Source organism: Mastomys coucha, unplaced genomic scaffold (assembly GCF_008632895.1).
Source record: "Mastomys coucha isolate ucsf_1 unplaced genomic scaffold, UCSF_Mcou_1 pScaffold19, whole genome shotgun sequence".
Lineage (NCBI taxonomy): Eukaryota > Metazoa > Chordata > Mammalia > Rodentia > Muridae > Mastomys > Mastomys coucha.
The window spans coordinates 1,946,513-1,968,582 of record NW_022196901.1 but is presented as its reverse complement, the minus strand read 5'-3'; the positions used below and the strand labels follow the sequence as shown (position 1 = coordinate 1,968,582).

Here is a 22,070-nt window from a genome sequence, read left to right as displayed (position 1 = left end):
CCTGTGAAGGTTCTGTGCCCCAGTGTGGGGGAATGCCAGGGCCTATAAGCAGGAGAGGGTGGGGTGGCGGGCATGGGGAGTGGGGAGGCAGCTGGGATTTGTTTTTGTTGTTTTCATTTGTTTTTTTGTTTTTTAGAGGGGAAACTGGGAAAGGAGAAATTTACATGTAAATAAAGAAAATATCTAATAATAATAAAAAAAGAAACGGCCATGTTTGGAACTTCTGAGCAAATACTTCTAGGAGGCTAGTTTCCTAAAGCGAGGTTACAGTGTGTTCATTATGTGAGTGGGCCATGAAATACTAGAAGACAGTGAGCATAGCCATCTCTGAGCAATGGGCCGGAAGGAAGGGCTGATGTTGCCCTGAGAACTTTTAAGTCAATATTTACATGTTTTACGATACATCACAAATATTTTCCCTTTTATTGAAAATGGAATTTTTCTCATATAATATATTCTAATTATGGTTTCCTCTCCCTGTACTCCTCCCAGTTCCAACACACTCCCCCCTCACATCCAGATCTACCCCCTTTCTGCCTCTCACTGGAAAACAATCAGGATTCTAAGGATAATTAAAATAAAAGGATAAATAAAGGCTAATATGTTGGAGTAGGAAAACACAAACAACCAGAAGGAAAAGAGCCCAAGAGAAAGCACAAGAAAGAGACCCATTTGTTTGCACACTCAGGAATCCTACAAAAACACTAAATGGAGAGTGTGTGTGTGTGTGTGTGTGTGTGTGTGTGTGTGTACGTGTGTGTGTGCATATATATAAGTTAAAAATAAAAAAGAGAAATGTCATGACATGAGACAAGGAACTTCCGATGATGCCATTAAGTTCGTTTTCTTCTGCCCGTCTCCTGCTGGGCACACAGCTACCCTCAAGTGTAGTTGATTTCCCCAGTGAGCCTCCCTTGGAGGAAACTAAATTTTTGTTTGCAAGTGGTTATTAGTTGGATATTGCTCCTGGGTCATGGATGAGGGCCTCTGCCACTTCTCCTTTCAGCTGGTGCAGACCCCATCTGGTGCAGACCCATGCAGGCGCTGTGCATGCTGCCTGGGTCTCTGTAAGTTCACATGGACAGAAATGTTGCTGATTTTAAGGTTTATGCATGGTGTCCTCCACCCTCTGGCTTTTGACTCTCTTCCTGCCTTCTCTCCCATGGGGTTCCATGAGCCCTTCTGTGGAGGAATCCCCCAGAGACATCCTGTTAAGGGCTGAGTGTCCAAAGTACTCTCACCCTCTGCATGTCTAGCTGTGGGTCTCTGTATTAGTTCCGGTCTGCCGTAGGAGGAAGCTTCTCTGATGATGACTGACCAAGGTACTGATCCGCTTCCCTGGCTGTAGTACCATGATAATTATTTTTAATTAATGTAGTTTGGAGTATTTGTAAATGATGCTGAAGATCGAGGTAGGTATAGTTGGTAGCTCAAAGTATTGCAAAAAGCCAGAGAGAATGGGAAGAGTAGATGGTGCCTTTAAAAAAGGAGCAGAGACTTAAATAATACTGTAGAAGATAATGAAGAAATTCAGAAGTGTGATCTCATTTTCTGATAAATGAGAAACAGGTGATAATTGTTAACGATGAAATGCCCAGGAGAGTAGATGGATGCTGACCACCTTTTGAGATCTTTTGTTGATTTGAGACATTGCTATAGAAACAGAATCGTTTTATTTCGTTTCTAAATTAATAGCATGTTAATTAATATGGTTATTGTTTTATTTTTAATTAATTAATTTATTATTAATAATTAATATGGGCTTTTTGTTTAAATGAACATGTTCCCATTTTATATTACATATTAAATAATATATAGTAAAGATATGAATGTACAATCATAAATATGTTACCATTTTGTCAATACACAGATGTATGTTGGTATATAGCTACTTTCCTATTCCTACTGTGTCTCATCCTGCAACCAATCCGAAACTGTGCTTTTAATCAATACCAAAAATTTTCCCGATTCATCTTTCCTAATTTGACTAACTCAGTTAGGGCTTTCCTGGGAAGTTCTGGAGTTTGATGAGAAATTGTGGCTAGTGCTGGTTGGAACGGGTAGACTGGCCAAACACTTCGATTTCTTTTTTTTTTTAACTAAGAATTTCAAACTTTAATAATGAGAGAATACAAAAAGAAGTTATAAACACAAACAACAGTCATGTACACACACTCTTTACATTCATCCAAAGTTTTCCATGTGATATAGTAGGATAAGATTAAAGAGAATAATAGGTCAATGACTTATTTTATTAATACTTGTTGGAACCAGGTAATTGGAATCAGATAGTTAGCAGCAACTATCTGTTGGAGTGGAGTGTAGATCCTATCATATTTTGAGAGAATTGATAATGAAGAATACATATGAAAAGAAAAATAATTAAAACCATGTAATGGATAGTTGAAAATGTCGCTGTCTCTTCCCTTTCAAAGGTGAAAATCATCTTTTCAGTTATAATCAGAAAATCCAAAATTAGTATTGCATGCTAAAGATTCATTCTAGATAGTGTATTTACTGATTGCATGCATTTAAAGTCAAATTTCTTTCTGTAGCATCGAGGCTGTCTCCAAGGGGTCTCTCCCACTTGACTGACTTAGACTTCCTAACAGCACAGTGGTTGGTCTCTAAGAGCAGGTACTCCAAAGAAGCAGAGGATGACACTGCCTTTCTTAACTCAGCCCTGGAAGTCACGGAGTCACCCTCTCTCTGTTGGGCAAAGCAGCCATATACCTCTCCCAACGTCTAGAACGGACACGGACTGCAATTTTAGAAAAGATGTGTGTCAAAATAATGGAACCATTCTTTAAAATTGCTACACTGGCTTATCTCAGTTTCATTTAATCATGTCAGGCTGGTAGCCAACTTTTTAGGGAGACATCTTCGTCGGGCATCGATTCAAAGTCCTGGTTTTATTTCCATTTATCCAAGGTTCATTGTAGCCACCACAATGCTGTCACCTGTGATGAATGTGAAAGTGTGAATTGTCACCTTATTGCTTTCGGGATATAGGGCACTTTCTTTGCTCACCATCCTTTCTCTCCATCTGCACTGGGGAGCTCACAGGTGTGTCAGACTGAAAAAAACTGCTCAGATTTTACTGTAGCAGGACACACGCATCTGAGGAGGCGGTGACACTTTGTAAAATCTCAGGACATTAAGGGATTGCCATATAACTCAAATCCCACCTTTCTGGGCATTTTTTTTCTTCATTGTAAATATATTCCCACAGTTAATGGAAAAAACATCTTTGTTTCTAAGAACGCACTTTTTTTTTCTTGTACGGGCAGCTTCTGAGATGGTTCCCCTTGAACTCCAACCTGGATCTAGTGTCTTGTTTCTAGTGGGTAGAATATGCAGATATGTAACACTTGCCAGACTAAGTTACAAAGAGATTATTATTTCTGAGGCTGGAGAGATAGCTAGCAAGTTGAAGCCCTTTCTGCTCTTCCAGAGGACCAGGGTTCTGTTCTTTTCTTATCTTCCACGTGATGGCTCACAACCGCCCTGACTCCAATTCCAGAAAGCCCATTCCGGACCTCCCCCTGCAAGAGACATGCAAGTAGTGCACATACATGTAGGTAAAATATTCCTACATGCAAAATTAAACAAATTTTAAAAATTGATATTTAAAAAATTGTCACTTTTTTTTAATGTTCTTCTGTGCCTAGTATTATGTACAAGAGGAGATGAAGGTCTCTATCAGCCCACTCCAGCCCCATACTTATCATCTCTTGCATTACTTGATTAATAATGTGTTTCCTACCTTGATTTTGTTACTTCCCTTCCCTTCTTCTCCCAAAGAGCTTACCCTTCAGAGTGACTCTCCCTTGGCTATTAATCTTTTAATGAACAACAGCTTCACCTAAAAGGGACCTTCAATCTTCTCCTGCCCAAACCTCTGCAAGGAAAGAGATCTCCCTCGAACTATTTTATCCTCACTTGATCTCTTGAGCCACATTATTAGATAGCTCGATAAAAGTCAGTGGCTATTTGATTAAAATTCATCTTATAAAATAATCTACCTGAGTCATTTGAGCATGTCCCTTAGAGAACAATTTCTATCTAAGTCGAGTTAACAAGCTACTTGACCTTGGAGGTGACTCATCCTCCATCTCTCTTGTCTTCCGACAGTGGTAGCCATACATCTTCCAGACTGTGTGCATGCCCTGGCAATTTGTATTCTTCCCAGAGTCTCTTTGTTTGTAAGGTCAGTTGAACTAGAAACATGTTAAGAAGTATAGAGCATAAATGTGCCAGGATATTTTCTTCACTTACCATAGTAAGTAATCTAAATAAAGGTTTTCTATTGATGTTTTAGTAACTGTATGTATGCAGTTTGTATGCAGTGTGTCATCCTCTCCAGGAAAAGGCTAAATGTCAGGATTAGCACACTTTATCATTCCTGTTCACCAGTTCCTGTGACCATGCAGAACTGGTTGAGGCACTGTATTAGTTACTTTTCTGTTGCTATGATAAAAAATGGATGACCTAAAGAAAGAGTTTATTTTACCTTATGGTTCTGAAGGGAGTGTTCATAATATCCAGGAAGGCATGGCATGTAGAATGAGCAGATAACTGGCTACCTGATGATATTTAACCTACACAAAAGGATCAGAGGGAAGGGGATGGGGATTGAAGAGGATGGTGGGGGGTAAGTGTATAAACCCTAAAAGCCCATCCCCAGTGACATACTTCTTCTAGCAAGGGTCCGCCTCCTAAAGGTTTCATAACCTTCCCAAACAGTGACACCAACTGGGCTCAAGTATTTAAACCTAGGAATCCATGGGGACAGGGGCATCTCTTATTCACACTACCACGGGGATACATTCTGTGCTATCCAGCCTTTGCGCTTAACAGCTACATATTTATCTAAATACAATTCATCATTCTAAATACTAGCAATGGCCCCTGTACTACAGTGACGTCATCTGAATCCCCAGCTGCAAGTTTCCTCTCCTTCACCTGTAGTCCCTGCAAAACCTGCCTGCTACTTCCCTTCACTTCCTGCTTCACAATATTACTATTGCTACTTAGATTCATTTATTAGAGTACTTTGTATGTTGCAGGCACAGGTGTGCACCTTACACTACGTACATAGTTACATACATAGTAACTCATAGATTTGTGTTGTGGCTAGTGGAATTTCTTAAATTTATTTTCATTATTTATTTATTTGTTTGTTTGTTTGTTTATTTATTGTGACACTGCATGGCCTCATTGTATAAGATCTAACTGTGTAGTCTATTCTTGTCTCAAACTCATGGCAATCCTCCTGCATAATTTCTTGAGTAATGAAATTATAGATTTGAGCCATGATGATCAGCTAGCTGTCTTTGCTCTTCTTGAAATTAATATTTTGGAGAAATATGTAGAGTGAGTTTAGGAAGCACATGAAAATTTAAAAATAGGTTTTTTTTCACTTTTTAAAAAATTCGTTGTGAATTGTCGTTTTCCTGTTTTTTCCATTTGGAATTCCTACTCCAAATAACATCTAATCAGAGATAACATTTAACATTCAGATGTAGAGTTCAGTAGAACAAATTACTATCAATTTAGTCTCAGAAAAAATTTCAGTATGAAAGAGTTTCATGTTTGCCAGGTGGAAAGCAAACAGTTGAAAGGTGGTGATGAACCCCTTTTTGGAGAGTAATACTAGATTTCTCTCTTGAGTCTCTTCAAACTAATGATAAATGAAAGAGTGCTCACAGGTCACAGGTCATGAAGAATAGTGATGTGTGCACATTGCACCTTGTGCACTTCTAGCATTTGGGTCAACTGATTTATCATCTGCAACTTTGATATGCTCAGAAGTAACAATTTCTATACTTTTAATGATGTTTGCAAAATTTTCATTTGATATTATTTTGAAAAATTTTCTCTTGGATAGAGTCCTACAGTGACATTACCTGAATCCCCAGCTGCAAGTAATTAAAAAATTAAAAGTATGGGGGCATTAAATATGGCTATGTATTATTTACAGATTTTCTTCATTATAGTAGTACTCTATTCTAGAGTTAAATAATCAGGAACTGTAGAGAACAGTCCATCCCATAATTCTGGTCTTCCTGATATACCACAATGCTGAACTTGATACAAAATGATAAATGTATTAACTTTAGGAAAATTACAACTACCTTCTTAGTATGTGGAAGCAAATATAAGTTAAAATTTGTTCTTTCCAAATGGGTAAGTTCAGTTTTTGCAATAAATTTAAAAAAAATAATATTTATGGGGACTCTATATATCTTCCACTCAGTTTTGCTGTGGTCTTAAAACTAGATATACTCAAAGAAAAAAGGATGGTATCCATAATAAGTTGCAGAAAAATACTGTTCATATAGTTCATTATCTTTTGAGCTGATGGTCTGTTCTTTCATTAAGTGAGACATGACATGGACAGGAGTAAACACTGACAGTGAAAATATTTTTGCCTGCTACTAACAGCTATGGTAAGGGTGTGGGAACTGAAGGACCATAGATACAAATCTCTAAATTGAAAGAACCAAGGATGTAGCTATGAGTGCAAATTGAGGCATCCGAACATGTGTTCAGGGTAGATGAAATGGCTCTAGCCCCAACCCAATGATGTGCATTCAATCTGTCTGACCCACATGATGGAAGAACAAATGGACTCCCACCACATCCTGCTTGGAATGTTCATGCTACCTCCCTTAGGCATACACTAAATAAATAAATTAATTAATACCAATTATTATTAATAATAATAAATAGTAATAGTAGTCATACAAGTCTATTCTCTGTACCCTGGGGCAGGTTGAGATGGGAGGATATTACTGATGGTTATTCTTCCTTGGTGATTAACTTGGTGTGAATTGGCTAAAATGGAACATTCATTTATCCTGTATCACCCTTACTTCCAAAAGATGCTTAGCCACATTGTCCCTCACACAAAACTCAGTAACAGTAATAGAAAATAGTGTTTTGCCTTGGAGTTTTAAGATCAGAATGATCTATTTTTCAAACACAAGTGGTTTTTGACCCATAGAGATACTGAATTACCATTATTACTGTTTTAGCATTTTGCTGTTTTGTTAATTTGTTTGTTTATTTTGAGACAGGGTCTTAGGTATAGATGGCTAGCCTCAGACTGAACTACTGACCTTGTTGCCTCTCTATATTACCAATGCTAGGACTGCAATTCTGTAGAAAGCTTTATTCTTTTAGCGTTTTTAAAAACTAATGAAAGAGCCCCACAACCCATATAGCTTTCATTTCCCTACAAGGTACAGCTGTCTTTTAGTTCTGGTACATTTTGTTTATGAAAATGTTGTTTAAAAGAAAACAAACAAGCTGGAGGGTTAATTTGGGGGTTTGTTTTGTTTTCATAAGCCAACTGCTTACTATCTGTTTGCTCAAAAATTACTGAGCTGATTAAATTTGAGAACTGCTTTTGACTTGCTTGCTATGCCCACAGCTCAAGAACTGAGTCTGACAAACATAGAGTGTTTGGTGCTCAAAGCCTTGCGCCTTGCGTAGAAATCAAAGATGTGTCTTCAGTAGATTACTTCAACCTTTCCGTCAGTATCTCCCCATCTTTCTCACGTGAATCTCCCAAGAAGCAGTCATGCTGTGCTTCTCCCATAGTGCTCATTCTGTTTTATGATGTTTCTGCTGATGTCAGCCAAGCCTGTTGTACTAGGCCTTGGGCTTATAACACTGAGATCATATCCAGGAAAGCTTTAGAGGGCCGTGGGTATGTTAAGATTCATAATAGTGTCAGTCATTCTTTAAGATGTTGCTATTGTATTCCTTCCACATATGCTGATTGATATTTTGGTGGTTGTTCTGAGCTTCAGGACAGCCTTCAGCAATACTTAGGACATGTTTCAGAAAGATAAAAAGATGAAAAATTGTCTTAAGAGGTCCTTTCTCCAACTGATGCTGGGGTTTTTCTGTCAAAAGCACCACCTCTGCATTCCTAAGAGGCTCAGCCAGGCCTTGGCAGCAGGCTAATTAAGAGATGGGTAATTGTGGAAAACAGAAAGAGGGGGTTTAGAGAATGTGGGCACACTGGAAAGAGGAACACATGTGGTGAATCCAGCAGCCACGAGTACTCTTCCAGGCTGTGATGTGAGCTTGGGTTTAAGAGGAGAGTGAGTCAGAGCAGAGCCGAGAGGAATGCTTCGCTGGTCATGGTGTGGTCTAATGACTTGTCTGGCTCTAAGGAGTGTTCCCTAGAAGTCAGCCCTGGCATCTCTGTTTCATATGAGATGATAACTTCTAGTCTACAGTGGAGCCTTATGGTGGTGAATAATAGCCTCCAGGCTCCTGTTGCTTGGGGACAGTTTGGGTCCCAAGTCATAAACATGTTTATCCATCAACCTGTTGTTTCTGAGATTGAAGATGACTCAAGAGGATCCAGGCTGTGGTACATACCTTCAATCCCAGCACTCACACTGGAGGCAGAAGCAGCAGGATTTCTGTGTGTTCTAGGCCAGCCAGAGACACTTAGTTAGACTCTGTCTTTGAGAAATAATAATAATACATTTTTCAAAGGTTGAGGCAGCATGAAGCCAGAGATAGACAAAATATGGTAAGCTTGGCAGGGAATCAGTGCCTTCAAAACCCTGAAAATGGGGGGCATCTCCACAGAGGCCTCCATGTTTAGTGACATACTTTAAAGAACGACTGAAAGGGACTGACCCAGAATGCTGCTATGTGCTTCAGGAAGCCATCGGATCAGCATATTAGATGAGAGGATTACACACTGAAAACTCAGTGGGTTTCTAAATCTCTTCAACCTAGACTTTGTTTCAGAATATGTTACTGAATCAGCAAGCAGAAATGTTGCTTCCGTCAGTTGGTTGCTATAGATTTTCCTTATAGTCTTGAGATCTGAAAACTCTTCAGATTAATATTTTCTTCTATGCTGTTCAGCAAGGTTTGGTTAAAAATGCTTTCCTTTCAGTCCCTTTTCTTTTGTTCTAATTCATTTATTTATGACAAAATTTTATCGCAATGAAATTGGCTTTTAAATACTGTAGAGACACAGTACGATGTCTAGAATGACAGATTAATTACCTTCTTTTTCCCCTACGGGAAGCCTGGTAAGAATTTGAAGGCATATCTTGGCTGATAGCTTACCCCTAAGGTCTGTGTGATCTACCAATAATAATAATAATAATAATAATAATAATAATAATAATAATAATAATAATAATAATAATGAAAAAAGGAATTTTACCCTGGCTACTGATTCTCAGGGTACATAGCTTTGATAATACCAGCCTGTCATTTTGGATGAAAGATAAAACATTTACTGGGGAAGGAAAAAAGAAATCAAATGATGAAATTCTGTCCATGGTGTGTTGTAGCCCAACCTGCTGGATAAATGATCTAATGAAAATGGAAATAACCTTGAAGGAATCTCCAAGAATGGCCCCACTTTTCCCTTTTTTCTTTTATTGGTTAAGGCAGGGTTTTTCTCAGAGTTGAACATTCATGTCTTTTTATCCTTTTACTCTGTCCATCTTCTATTAGTATGTAATCCTACTGAACACGCAGGAGGAAAATTAGGATATACTTAGTAATTTGTGCATTCATCTCCTGGCCATGTTCATGGAACAAAGTTGGCTAACAGATATAATGCATTACCTCTATTAAAATAACATGGTCATAATATGCTGTCAAGAGCTTAAATCTGACTGAGATATTAATAGAGCCCCTTCTATGTGTTATGTGATGTTAAATCCAAGGGGAGAAAAATTGATGCAGTTTGACCATTTATTATAAAGGTATGGAGTTCATAGTTCCAGGAGATGAAAAGTTGTAACTATGGTAATAAGCATTTTAAAAGAGAAATCTCACAACAGAATAGTAGAGCTCACTTCCTTCACCTATGGACTGACGTTAGAGTATCCGTAGCTTTCAGGAAGAAGGAGGAGGAGGAGGAGGAGGAGGAGGAGAAGCAGCAGAAGCAGCAGAAGCAGCAGAAGCAGCAGCCTTTAGTTCCTCTTTAAAATGAAATTTCACTAATGATCTTAGGACACTCCCAAATCCCACCTTTTTGACTCCTGCCCCCACCATGCAAATGAACATTTAGGGAAATAAAGCTCTGCCAGAAACATCCCCTGAGAACCACCAGAATTGTTCAGCTTTCTCCACCATATTTAAATTTTTGTCTTAATGTCCCTAACAGTTTGAAATTAAAGTCATCAAGTTCCCTGTATGTCTCAAAACATAGTTTCCATGAAAGTGTTTATTATAACTTTCTGAGCTCTTTTAGCTATTTGTTATGCAAATCAATTGTGCTGCATAGGTAGACATTTTTATCACATAGTGCTGTGTTTCATAGAAATTCTCAGCTTAGCATTCCTTTTACTAAGGCTAATTGTAAATTAAATCAAAAAAATGTTTATGAAATGTCTACCCGAGGTTGTTTATTTTAATAGGACTCAGGATGCAAAGATAAATAAATAAGACATTGGCCCTCTATCCCAAGGCCTCCCGTTGTAGCCGGGGAGAAAGTCGAGGAAGTATGTATGCTATGGTAGCACATGGTAACAACACTGAGACCTACTTAGTAAACTATCTTCTTCATGTCTGATAAGAATACCAGATGTAACCATTCTTAATCATTACTTTTGATGTGTCACACATAAAATAACTCACATTTGTTCTCAACATTTTAGTAAATGGTAGTACCCATTGAAACTAAAGCCAGCGATTCAAGAATCATTCTAAATTATCCCTCTTTGCTTATCCTAACCTAGTGAACCAGACAATTCTCCTCATTCTATTCCTAAACTGGACATTGAGTGGCCCACACTTCACCATGCCTTTTTCTAAGAACCCATTCTGTCTCCATTGCTTACCACCTCAGCCCCCCTTGCCTTCATGCCTGAGCACTCTCATGTTCATGGATGCCCAGCATGCATGAGTTACCCTGTAAGTTTGTAGACTTCAGAAGAGACAACAATGGTGTATCTCAGAAAACAGAGATTTATTTGTCTGTGTAATATAAACTGCTAAATGTCCCCAGGCTATGCTCCACACATTATCCAGCCTTGGCGTCTCTCGTGTTCACAGCCTCTCGCTCTTTTGGGTATCACTGTCATTCACTTGGGTGAAACTGAAAAACCACTGCAGCACTCAGGAACCTTTGCTTAAGGACATGGTCTAGAGGTTGCTTGGTTTCTCTCATAGAGTTTTGTCCAGAGTCCTGCTAAAGAATATAAGATCATGATAAAAGAAAAATGTTCAAAGAAAATTCCTTAAGATTGTCTGCCTAAAAGAGAAAATAGACAATGGTTTTAAGTAAACTTTCACATAGGGTGGTTATTCAGAACGTCCAATTATGTTAAAGCATTTAATAACTTTTGCGCTGCACTTTGATTAAGATATCAAACAGATTCTTCCTAGTACAACCCATCAGAATGTGTGACAGTCAGCTAAAGCGCGCTTTGAAGTATTTTACAGCATTAAAAGCTTACACTGGGAAATGGAAAAGTTTGACATCCATGATTTAGGTGTTTAGTCTATGAAGTCGAAGAATAGAAGCGAATTAAATCAAAGGCAATGAGAAAGAAAACAATAATAAATGTCAAAGAAGAAATATGCGGTTGAAAGCAAAACTAATTGAAAACAACAAAGTCAAGAGCGATCAACAACCTAGCCCATGATTGAGAAAACAGAAGAGAGGTATTCACAGTGCTGGGACAGGAGAAGCAAGGGACTGGATGGGAGCCAGAGCTGGTCCACAACTACAGGTCAAAAATTGGAGGCTAAGAGTCACAAGCCTGTGCCCTTGGCTGGAGAGGCGTACAGGCTGCAAATGGAACATAATGAGGCAGCCAGTGCACTGCTGTGGTCTCCTGACCCTACGTAGATCAGACCAAACCCCTTTCTCCTCTAGCGTCCCTTCCACCTCTTCTGCCCAGTAAAGCTGACAGCATGTCTTCTAGAAAGAGGGAAGTGTAACAGGGAGATGCTTGGAGCTTAATAGCATTGCACTGAAAGCAGAGATTGTTCGCAAAAAAAATAAACAAAGACCAAAAAAAAAAAAAAAACTATTTTAGTTTCATGAATGTTTGCTAAAAATTTCAAAAGCTTTTTCTTTTTCAAACACATGTGAATACATATACTGTTATTATTGACTAACAGGTGACAAAACCAGGCTTACATACCATGGGTTAATGGTGACAATTCTATGTCAGAAAAGATTACAACTCCAGTTCAGTGGACTTTCAGTCAGGGATCCATGGAATATAAATAATTCCAACTGAATGTGTTGCACTTGGTTGCAGTGACACATTTTGGCAGAACTTGAAGGTCTAGGATTTCACATTCCAGGGTGTGGCTGCAGTACCATTCTGACACAGAATTAGCATCTCTAATTAATGTTATATAAAACAGAGGCCGGGGAAGCAGAACGAACCATCAGGGATTGTTCCTTGTAAGGCAAATTGTATTTTTAGGACCAGCGTGGATTTTTCTTTTCGTCCACATGGCACTCAACAGATGGTGATGTGGGCGGATGTGGTTTAAGATCTGAAGCAGTTCATAAAGACATCCAGTCTTATCCTTGTCCCACCCTAGAGGCAGTGATGGCTACAGACTGGTCCAGACAGCTCTACCCAAGACATGGCAGCAATCCCTGTGGGTGGACCCTGCTGGACCCTGCAGACAGACAGTGCCCTGGACAGCAGGATGCCTAGAGACAGCTTGTTTCTGCCTGCTGGCTGTGCTCAGAATAAGCATAGCCAGGCCTATTTCAACATGAAAAAAAAAAAAACTTGGAGTTTTTCTTCCCATGGCATTCCTTAATTCTTAAAAAATAAATCCTAAGGCTGAAATCATCTTTCTCTAGAAGTTCCCACTTTGAATTATTCTTAATATTTCATTCCACCTGCTGTATAAGCTGTATCTGTCTTAGACTCTAGCTGGTTGGGCAAAGGAGTGATGGGGAGCAAGCCTTAGCATGTGCTCTTATTTATATACCACAAAGAGCACATGATCCCCTTGACATGAATCTCTTACTATCAACCCTCATACCACCAGATTTGCTTTCTTAATTTGGTCACATCCCATTGTTGTTATTATTTGTCCTCTAAATCAATAAACAGTCCTCTAAATCAATAAACAGTTCCACTTATATTCGTTTGATCCTGTCTTGTCTTTTGGTGTTTGTTTGTGTTAATAGCCTTGCTATGTAGACCAGGCCAAGCTCAAACTCGTGACAGTGCTACATGATCATCTAGCCTCAGCCTTCTGAGAGGTATGATTTCAGGCACTCTTCTTTGACGACTTCCTAAATTAAAAAGCATTCTACATCCCAGTAGGTTTCAGAAGTATGTATATTGAGAAGCCAAGCTTCATCATGCTTTTTGGTAATCCTTAGGATTCCATGTGTTAAAAAAGCCCATGCATGTCCTTGCTCTCATTACGGGCAGTCAGTTCCTAAACAGCATACATTTGAGGGTGGTATCTGCGCTGATTTCCAAAAGTGCTATAAGCATTATTTAAGCTTGTTTTCTCTTTTATTCCCCATAACTTAGTCATGGATGGTTTTCTTACTCATTTCATATAAATCTTCAAATTTTGTTTTAGAAGCTACATGTCAATCCAGTCTGTGTGGGTGTATTAGTCGGGGTGCTTTAGAGTCACAAAACTTAATGGGAAGTATCTGTATATTAAAAGAAATTACCGGGATGACTTATAGTCTGTAGTCCAACTAACCCAACAATGGGGCAGCTGTGAATGGGAAGTCCAAGGATATAGTAGTTGCTCAGTCCTATGAGGCAGAGTGTTTCAACTGGTCTTCTGTTTAAGCTGGAATCCTGAACAAGTAGATTCCAAAAGAGGTACTGGAAAGTAAGTGCAAGCAGGCAGAAAAGAAAGAGGCCTTCCTTCTTCCGTTGTCCTTATGTAGGCCTCTAGAAGAAGGTAATGGCTGGGTGAAAGTTTGTACCACCATACCTGGACCTAAGCTGTTCTTTACTTGGAACTTTCTCTGTCCCAGGCTGGCCTTGAACTCAGAGAACTACTTGCCTTTGTCTTCTGGGATTAAATTCATGTACCACCTTGCCTGGTCCCAAGTTTTTCATGGCTACTCTGTCTTAATATAGAGATCAAAAGCCTGTGTTTTCCAGCCTCAAGATCTGAATCACAGGTATGCCCTTCATTTCTGGATTGTAGTATATTCCAGATATAGTCACAACCAAGAATATTCCAGATAAGATGACAACCAGGAATTGCTGTCACAGTGGTTAAATTATTATCCCTATTACTCCTGAAGACTTAGGTTGTTCTCCAATATCTCACTATCATGAAAGAACAAGCCCACTGGGTCAGCACTTATATCATGCCCAGAGCTTTCTGAACTAACGTTTTCTTGGCAGAAATGGTCCAGGACTGCTTGGTGCATCCCCAACATTTACATTTTTCTTAAATGATCCTCTAAAAGCCTTGGAGTGGTTTGCACTTCCCATCACCATACACTTTCCTGTCATACGTTTTTGCCAGTGTTGCTGGCCTGTGATTCAGTATTCTTGCCCAGCCCAGTTCTCTTTTCCAACATGCAGTGCACCCACTTCTACAGAAGCCTGTTTATGTCTCAGATCATTTGCCCGTGTCGCATGCTTCCCTGGAGGGTAGTGTTCAATGCAGACCTTCCTGGGGCTTACTTACTTTCTCGCATACTGTGTTCTGGTGAAATGTGAGCTACATACTAAATTAAACAGGGTCTGTCTTCTTCATCCTGTGGAATAGAATACTAAGTTCTGATAGGCATTTTCTAAATACTCAGAACACTGCTAGACACATTTATAAAATGTATAACAACCAGATAACTGTTACCAGTAATTGGCAGTCAAACAAATCCGCCTCAGCTACAACCACCCATCACAGGAGCAGAATAAATGTTATTTTTCCCTTTTTTTCTCCCAGATGAATAGAAGCCTCAGATTCATTTCAGCTGTACAGAATGAAAAAGCCTTCAAGCTACCACCTGTCAATAATCCCTTTTTTATTCTATAAAGACAATATAGCCACAATAAAGATAGTCTGGGAGAACAGGAGAGAGAAAAATAAAACTACTGACAACTTCTTTATTTTCTTTTTTACATGTGTTTTTTTTTTTCCTAATTTCTAGCCATCTGTCATCTGTGGTTGATGCCTTTTCATGAATACAGTTTTATATTCTGATTGGTTTATCTCAAACATTTAATTTTGTTAGACATCCCATCTAATGATTTCAGCCTTAGAGTCTGGGAGTGATAGATGGAGTCTTTTCTTCAGATGTCCTGTTGGTAGATATTTGAGTACTCATTCTACGGACAGCACAGCCTTACAGAGTGTCTGGGGACATGAAAAAGTCTAGGGAGAAGGCCAGAACACTGGCACTTTGAACCTTAGCCACTAATGGCGGTCCTTTTTCTCAGGAGGTTGTAGTCTGGCACTTTACAGAGCCCTGTTTACTAGAGGTGTAACCAGCAAGGGACCTGAAATTTCAGGGGCTGGTGTGAGATTGGGATCCTCAGAATAATCAAGGGTGAGAAAAACACGGGCAGGTGAGGGGGTGGACATAGTGCCTTTGTGTACTCATGGCAGCTTTTGAGCTAAGTCTGGAGTGAACGCCTACTGAATTCAGCCTGCATTGAGGTTAGTGGTTGTTTCTCACATATTTGTTAGCAATCTTGCTTGCTCCCCTCCTCGTCCCTCCCTTCTTTCTTCCTTTACAGATGCATTTTGTCTCGGAGATACCTACTTGACAATATGTCCCCCCTAAAGTCAAAGGTTATAAGTGTTAGATTTTGCCATAGTGAACAGAGACAACTTACAGATATAAAAGTCCCTTCTGTTATTGTTTTTCATTTGTTTTCTCCTTCTGGAATACTGATTTCATAGAGGACTTGAATGTTTTATGGGTAAAACAGGGAGGACATTCAGTTTACTAAAGTGTATGAAACACTTCTTGAACAAGCATGCAGAGTTAATATATGTTAACATTTTCTCCATTTTTAAAGCTGTCACTTTTTTGCAAATTTTAATTGTTCTATTGAAGTATAATTGTCAATTGTAAATTAAATTATATATAATTTATATAATACATATATATATATCCTCATATTCAAGACAGTGTATGTGTATGTATGTGTGTGTGTGTGTCTGTTTGTGTGTGTGTGTGTGTCCCGAAAACTATCCTGATATTTGAGACTATATTTAACCTTTCCAAATTCCATGTGATCATTCTATATCCTTTCCTCTTTCTTAAGTTATTTCTCCACTGTTGCTGGTGAAAAGAGCCCATTCAAGCCAGAGTAGATTACATTAAAGGCAAGCTTATTGAGAAGCTGCTCTAGGGCAAGTTCACTGGCCCCAAGGATTGAGGGCGGGGAAGTCTACATGGGGCGGGGCAGATGGGGATGAAGAGAAAGGGCCCAAGTGCAGAGAAAGAATAGAGGGAGAGATAGAGACAGAGAGAGACAGAGAGAGAGAGAGGAGAGCAAAATATCTGGATTATATAGGAAAGAGCCTCTGGAGGAAGGGCAACCCAGCCCCTAGACTGGAAAGTTCAGGGTTGTGGGCAGGGACAGGTAGGGACTGAGGGATGATGCTGGGAGAACTTCGAGGCCAAGTCTGCTTTGATGTGTAAAATATGCACCTCAGTCCCTTGCCCAGGGTCTGAAACCCAACATCCCAACCTTTTGTTGGTTATAAATGAATAAGGGGCACCATAATCATCCATGACCACTTCCTACTGACATCCAGGTATGGTTTTGGGGTATGGGCAGAAAGCTGGACTCTTGGCCCAGTCTGGGAAGAGCTGTTGTTTCACTGCTGTTCAGGCTGTGGGACCATCTTGGGGTAGGGGTGTGCAGGCACAGTTCAAGCAGTCTGTGAGGCTGGGCTGAAGCACCTGTGGGTACCTGTTTTGGAGTTGTCATAGATGAAAATTCTGAGAGAAAACCTGGATGTTAGGGGCAGAAGAGAAAGTTTAGGGAGAAAAACATTTTCTTGAGTGTACATTTGAAACTCATGTGCCAGCCAATGGTGATGCACAACTTTAATCCCAGCACTTGGGAGGCAGAGGCAGGCAGATTTCTGAGTTCGAGGCCATACTAGTCTACAGAGTGAGTTCCAGGAAGCCAGGGCTACACAGAGAAACCATGTTTCAACCCCCTCCCCCAAAAGAAACTCTTAGGCCCATGGTCTTGGGAGTTGAAGGAGGAGTGGAGGGGGTCCCAGGGCCAGGGAAAAGGAAATAGATCCCATCCTCAGGAATGGGCAGATGGAGAGGGAAACAGGCTGTTCATTGACAGCACTTATCTTTAGTCCATTTGGCTTGTGAGAGGCAGACTCTACTGGATTCCCTGAAGCTTACAAGAATCCTTTGAAGTTTACGCTCCATCCCCCCCCCCCACCGCCCTTATTCCAGGCAGCCTGTTGTCACTAGAAATTAATTTACATATTCAAAATCTTGTAGAAATACAGCCCACATGTTCTCTTGTGTGGAGATTCTGGCTCTTTCATAGGATCTAACTATTTTGACATTCATTTTGTTTTAACTCTTGTTAGTATTTATTTATTTTTTTATTTTGTGCATATACCACATTTTCTAAACATTTACATACTGGTAGATATGTAAGTTGATTCTATTCTTATTGTTTCTAGCTATTACAAATCAAGCTGACATTAATAGCCAAACATCTATGCAAAATTATTTATATGGACATATCTACTTTTCTTTGAATAAATATGTAAGAGTAGAAAGGCTAGATCATATGGTAGATACAATCTTGCCTGTTAAAGATCCTAGTCTGGAAAGATTGCTCAGTGGATAAAGGTTCTTGCAGGACCCTTTATGGTACATGGAAAGAACAAACTCTTGCAAGTTGTCTTTTGAATTCCACATGTGTAGTTTGGCATGCACATCCACACAAAAACAAATAATGACAACTTTAAAATTCCTGACTGTCTAATCTGTAAACTTGTTATGCCTTTTTAACATGTCCATAAGCTGTGTATGAGACATAGTCTACCTAGCCAACAGCAGTGTGTGAGAGTCTTTCTGGCCATTATTGGTATGTAAGAGTTATAGTCTACCTGGTCATTAGTACTACATGAGAGTTACAGTCTACCTGACCATCAGCAGTGAGAGAGAGTTACAGTCTACCTGACCATCAGCAGTGTGAGAGAGTTACAGTGTTCCTGGCCATCAGCAGTGTGAGAGTTACAGTGTTCCTGACCATCAGCAGAGCATGAGAGTTACAGTGTTCCTGACCATCAGCAGAGCATGAGAGTTACAGTGTTCCTGACCATCAGCAGTGAGAGAGTTACAGTCTACCAGACCATCAGCAGAGCATGAGAGTTACAGTCTACCTGACCATCAGCAGTGAGAGAGAGTTACAATGTTCCTGGCCATCAGCAGTGTGAGAGTTACAGTGTTCCTGGCCATCAGCAATGAGAGAGTTACAGTCTACCAGACCATCAGCAGAGCATGAGAGTTACAGTGTTCCTGACCATCAGCAGAGCATGAGAGTTACAGTGTTCCTGACCATCAGCAGTGAGAGAGTTACAGTGTTCCTGGCCATCAGCAGAGCAAGAGAGTTACAGTGTTCCTGGCCATCAGCAGAGCATGAGAGTTACAGTGTTCCTGACCATCAGCAGTGAGAGAGTTACAGTCAACCTGACCATCAGCAGAGCATGAGAGTTACAGTGTTCCTGACCATCAGCAGTGAGAGAGAGTTACAGTCAACCTGACCATCAGCAGAGCATGAGAGTTACAGTCAACCTAGCTGTCCAAAGCATCTGAGAATGACATCTGTTACATCTCTAGTTTTAGAAAATAGGCACTTCTCTCTAATAGTGACTTTCATTTGCATTTTCCTAATTATTATAGGTATCAAATTTCTGTACCTACGTTTGTCAACGATATATCTTCTTTGCTTAAGTTTCTGATATTTTGTCTCTGTTTTATTGGATATTTGCTTTTTAATTTTTTTCATTGGGTTTTGAGTCTCTGTGTGCTCTTGCTAGAGAACTGCATTGGATAAAAAGCTTTAAAATAACCTTTTCAGTCTTTTCATTTGCCTAATAGCTACTTTGAAGGACGAAGGACATGATTTTGGTAAAATATAATTTGTATGTATATATTTAGACAATTATTTACATATATATGTATATATGTAATAAATATAAAATATATTTATAAATATTTTTAAATGTATTTTATTTTACAACTTATTTTAATATAAAATATAAAATATATTTATACTTAACTATTTTAATTAATCATCCAATTCCCAGTGCCTACACAGCAGCTCACAACCATCTATAGCATTAGTCCCAGGGGATCTGACTCCCTTTTCTGGCATCTTCCAGCACTGCATGTACATATATAATAAATATATTTTTATATTTAAATATAAAACATATTTATATACATATATAATGTATTTTATAAATACATATTTAAATATATTACATGATTACATATTTTTTGGTTTAGGGCGGGTGGAATGGCTCAGAGGCTTCCTGTGTTGTTCAATCCAAAGAGCCCACATCATGGAAGGCCAGACTGACTCTTGCAAGTTGTTCTTCTGACCTCCACATATGCACTGTGGCATGTTCCACTCCAGACACATATAAATATTTATACTTTTGTGTATTCATGTAAAACCTCAGCTTTCTGGGCCTGGAGAAATGGCTTAGGAATTAAGACCTCTGGTTGTTCTAAATTCAAGTCGCAGAGCCTACATAGCAGTTCTCAACTATCTGTAATGCTAGCCCCATGGGATCTGACTCCCTCTTCTTGCCTCATCCAGCACTGTGTGTACATGGTAAACAGATACACAGGTGAAGTGGTAGTAGAAGTTAATCTGCTCTGAACTCCCTGCTGGCAGCTGTGTTTTCTAGATACTGTCCCAGTGTTGTAGATTCTCAAATGAAAGACACACACACACACAGAGAGAGAGAGAGAGAGAGAGAGAGAGAGAGAGAGAGAGAGACAGAGAGAGAGACAGAGAGAGAGACAGAGAGACAGAGAGACAGAGAGACAGAGGGAGGAGAGAGAGAGAGAGACAGAGAGACAGAGAGAGACAGAGAGACAGAGAGAGAGACAGAGAGACAGAGAGACAGAGGGAGGAGAGAGAGAGAGAGAGAGAGAGAGAGAGAGAGAGAGAGAGAGGAGAGAGAGAGCCTTATTTTTAATATGCTCTAATCAGCTCAATGGCTAGACCACTCCCAAATTTTCACATTGCTAGCGCCTCCCCTCCTATCTTCCTGAATTATTGCTTACTAAAATCTGTCTTCCATCTTTGTTACCTCATACCCAAACAGAGAAGGGGCACCTGTGGCTGCTCTTCCTGGCTTTTACATATAATGCTTTCTTCTCCTGCTTCCCTGGCATGGCGATTCTAAAAAAATCCTTTCTCTTCCCTGGGTTCCATTGCCCAGGAAATCTTAAGTCCCTCTTCTGTCTCTCTGACCAACCATTGGCCACAGGCAACTTTACTTATCAACTAGAGCCAACTGGGGATAGGGACTCTCAGTGTCTTACATGTAAATGTGTGAATTGCCATGTAATTTGGGAACTCAATTAATATAATAAAGCAATAAACCCAGTCCACAACACACAAGTAGGCAAAACCCCACACACATGAAAATAAAAGTAAAGGCTAATAGCTCTCTATTGCTAGCATATTAAAATATGAATGTTTTGTGTGTTCATATTATATACTCTAACCTTTCTAAACTAAACTTATTACCATAACCTTTTAAAAAGATTTTGTGGGGCTTAAGAGATGGCTTAGTGGTTAAAAATAGTTGCTGCTGTTGCAGAGGACCTGGGATTGACTCCCAGAATAACACGGTCACTCACAACTGTAATTGCAGGATAGATTTTGCCTTTCTTCTCTGTCTGCCTTTAAAATGTGCTCTTATCACTGATTTTGCATGGCATTGCTGTAATGTGTTGACATATGTCTTCCATCAGACCTTTGTGCTTCATAGTCCCTCCGCATCTTGGGTGGTCATAGTTGTTATGAAGTTTGAAGACTTTTATGCCGTGCATTCCCACCCCACTCTCATCCCCACTCTGTTTGTCCAGATCAGAAATTTAACTGGAGGATCAAGAAGGCTGAGTCTGATGAAGCAAGACTTTGCTGATACACTCCTCCTAGACAAAGGGGTAGAGAGAGCAGCCCTTACTGGAGAAAACCACCAGGCTCACTGTACTACCCAACATTTTTAAAGAAAGAAAAGAAATTAAAGTCGCATGACTATTGGATCCTTTGTTCCACTGATTGTCCCACAAGTCACGCACACTTTATTTTCCTTTCTGTTTTTCCTCTGCAGGGTTCCGATCTGTCTATCACTGTATATCTATTCCTGTGTCTTCGGGCTACTTATGCTTTTCTTCTCCAGCATCTAATTCAACAGTAGTTTCATCCAGCATATTCTTCACCTCTTAGATCATAGGTGTCACTTCTAGAAGTTTAATGAAAATCTCTTCTATGTGTCTGCCTAACATAGATAATGTTTTCTTCAGCTTTTCAAACTATGGAATGCCTGTAAGAGGTTTCTTTTTACAAACAAATGTTCTTTCTTTCTTTACTATTATTTTTTTTTTATTCTTTTCTAGATCAGTGTGATTGATCCAATTCAATTTTCTCTTATTATAGGTTGTATTTTCTTTTGTCTTTGAATGCTGAATCAGTTATTTTGCATCATTGGGCCTAAACACCTGACAGAAACAACTTAAGATGAGAAGGGTTTCTTTTGAGTCATTATATGAGAGGTTTTAATCTATACTTTTTGGTTCTGTCCACTAGGAACAGATCTCATCGTATCTGTCATTATAATTGGTCCTCATAGCTTCCACCAGCTTAGCCAGAGCACCCTTGTCTTCCGAGTTAATTTGTGTGAGTTAACAGTGGTGCAGGCACTGTTCCTGTGATTCAGGCACCCCAGCCTAGCCTTTCCCTTGATGATGCAGTAGGGCACCCCCATCTTTTGACACAGGGCAGGCAGGAAAACCACCAGCTCAATGGGGTCTAAGTCATGGGCAATCACCACCAGCTGAACCTTCTTGTTCTCCCACCTAG

The 22,070-nt window shown here is 39.6% G+C and overlaps 1 protein-coding gene and 1 non-coding gene across 11 annotated transcripts in view; both read left to right on the top strand.

Moving 5' to 3' along the window:
- Nucleotides 1-22,070, top strand: part of Cdk14 (cyclin dependent kinase 14) — a 596,871-nt gene that overhangs the window by 369,481 nt on the left and 205,320 nt on the right. The window lies entirely within an intron of this gene.
- LOC116097664 lies at nt 21,086-21,213 on the top strand. The gene has a single exon (XR_004121507.1).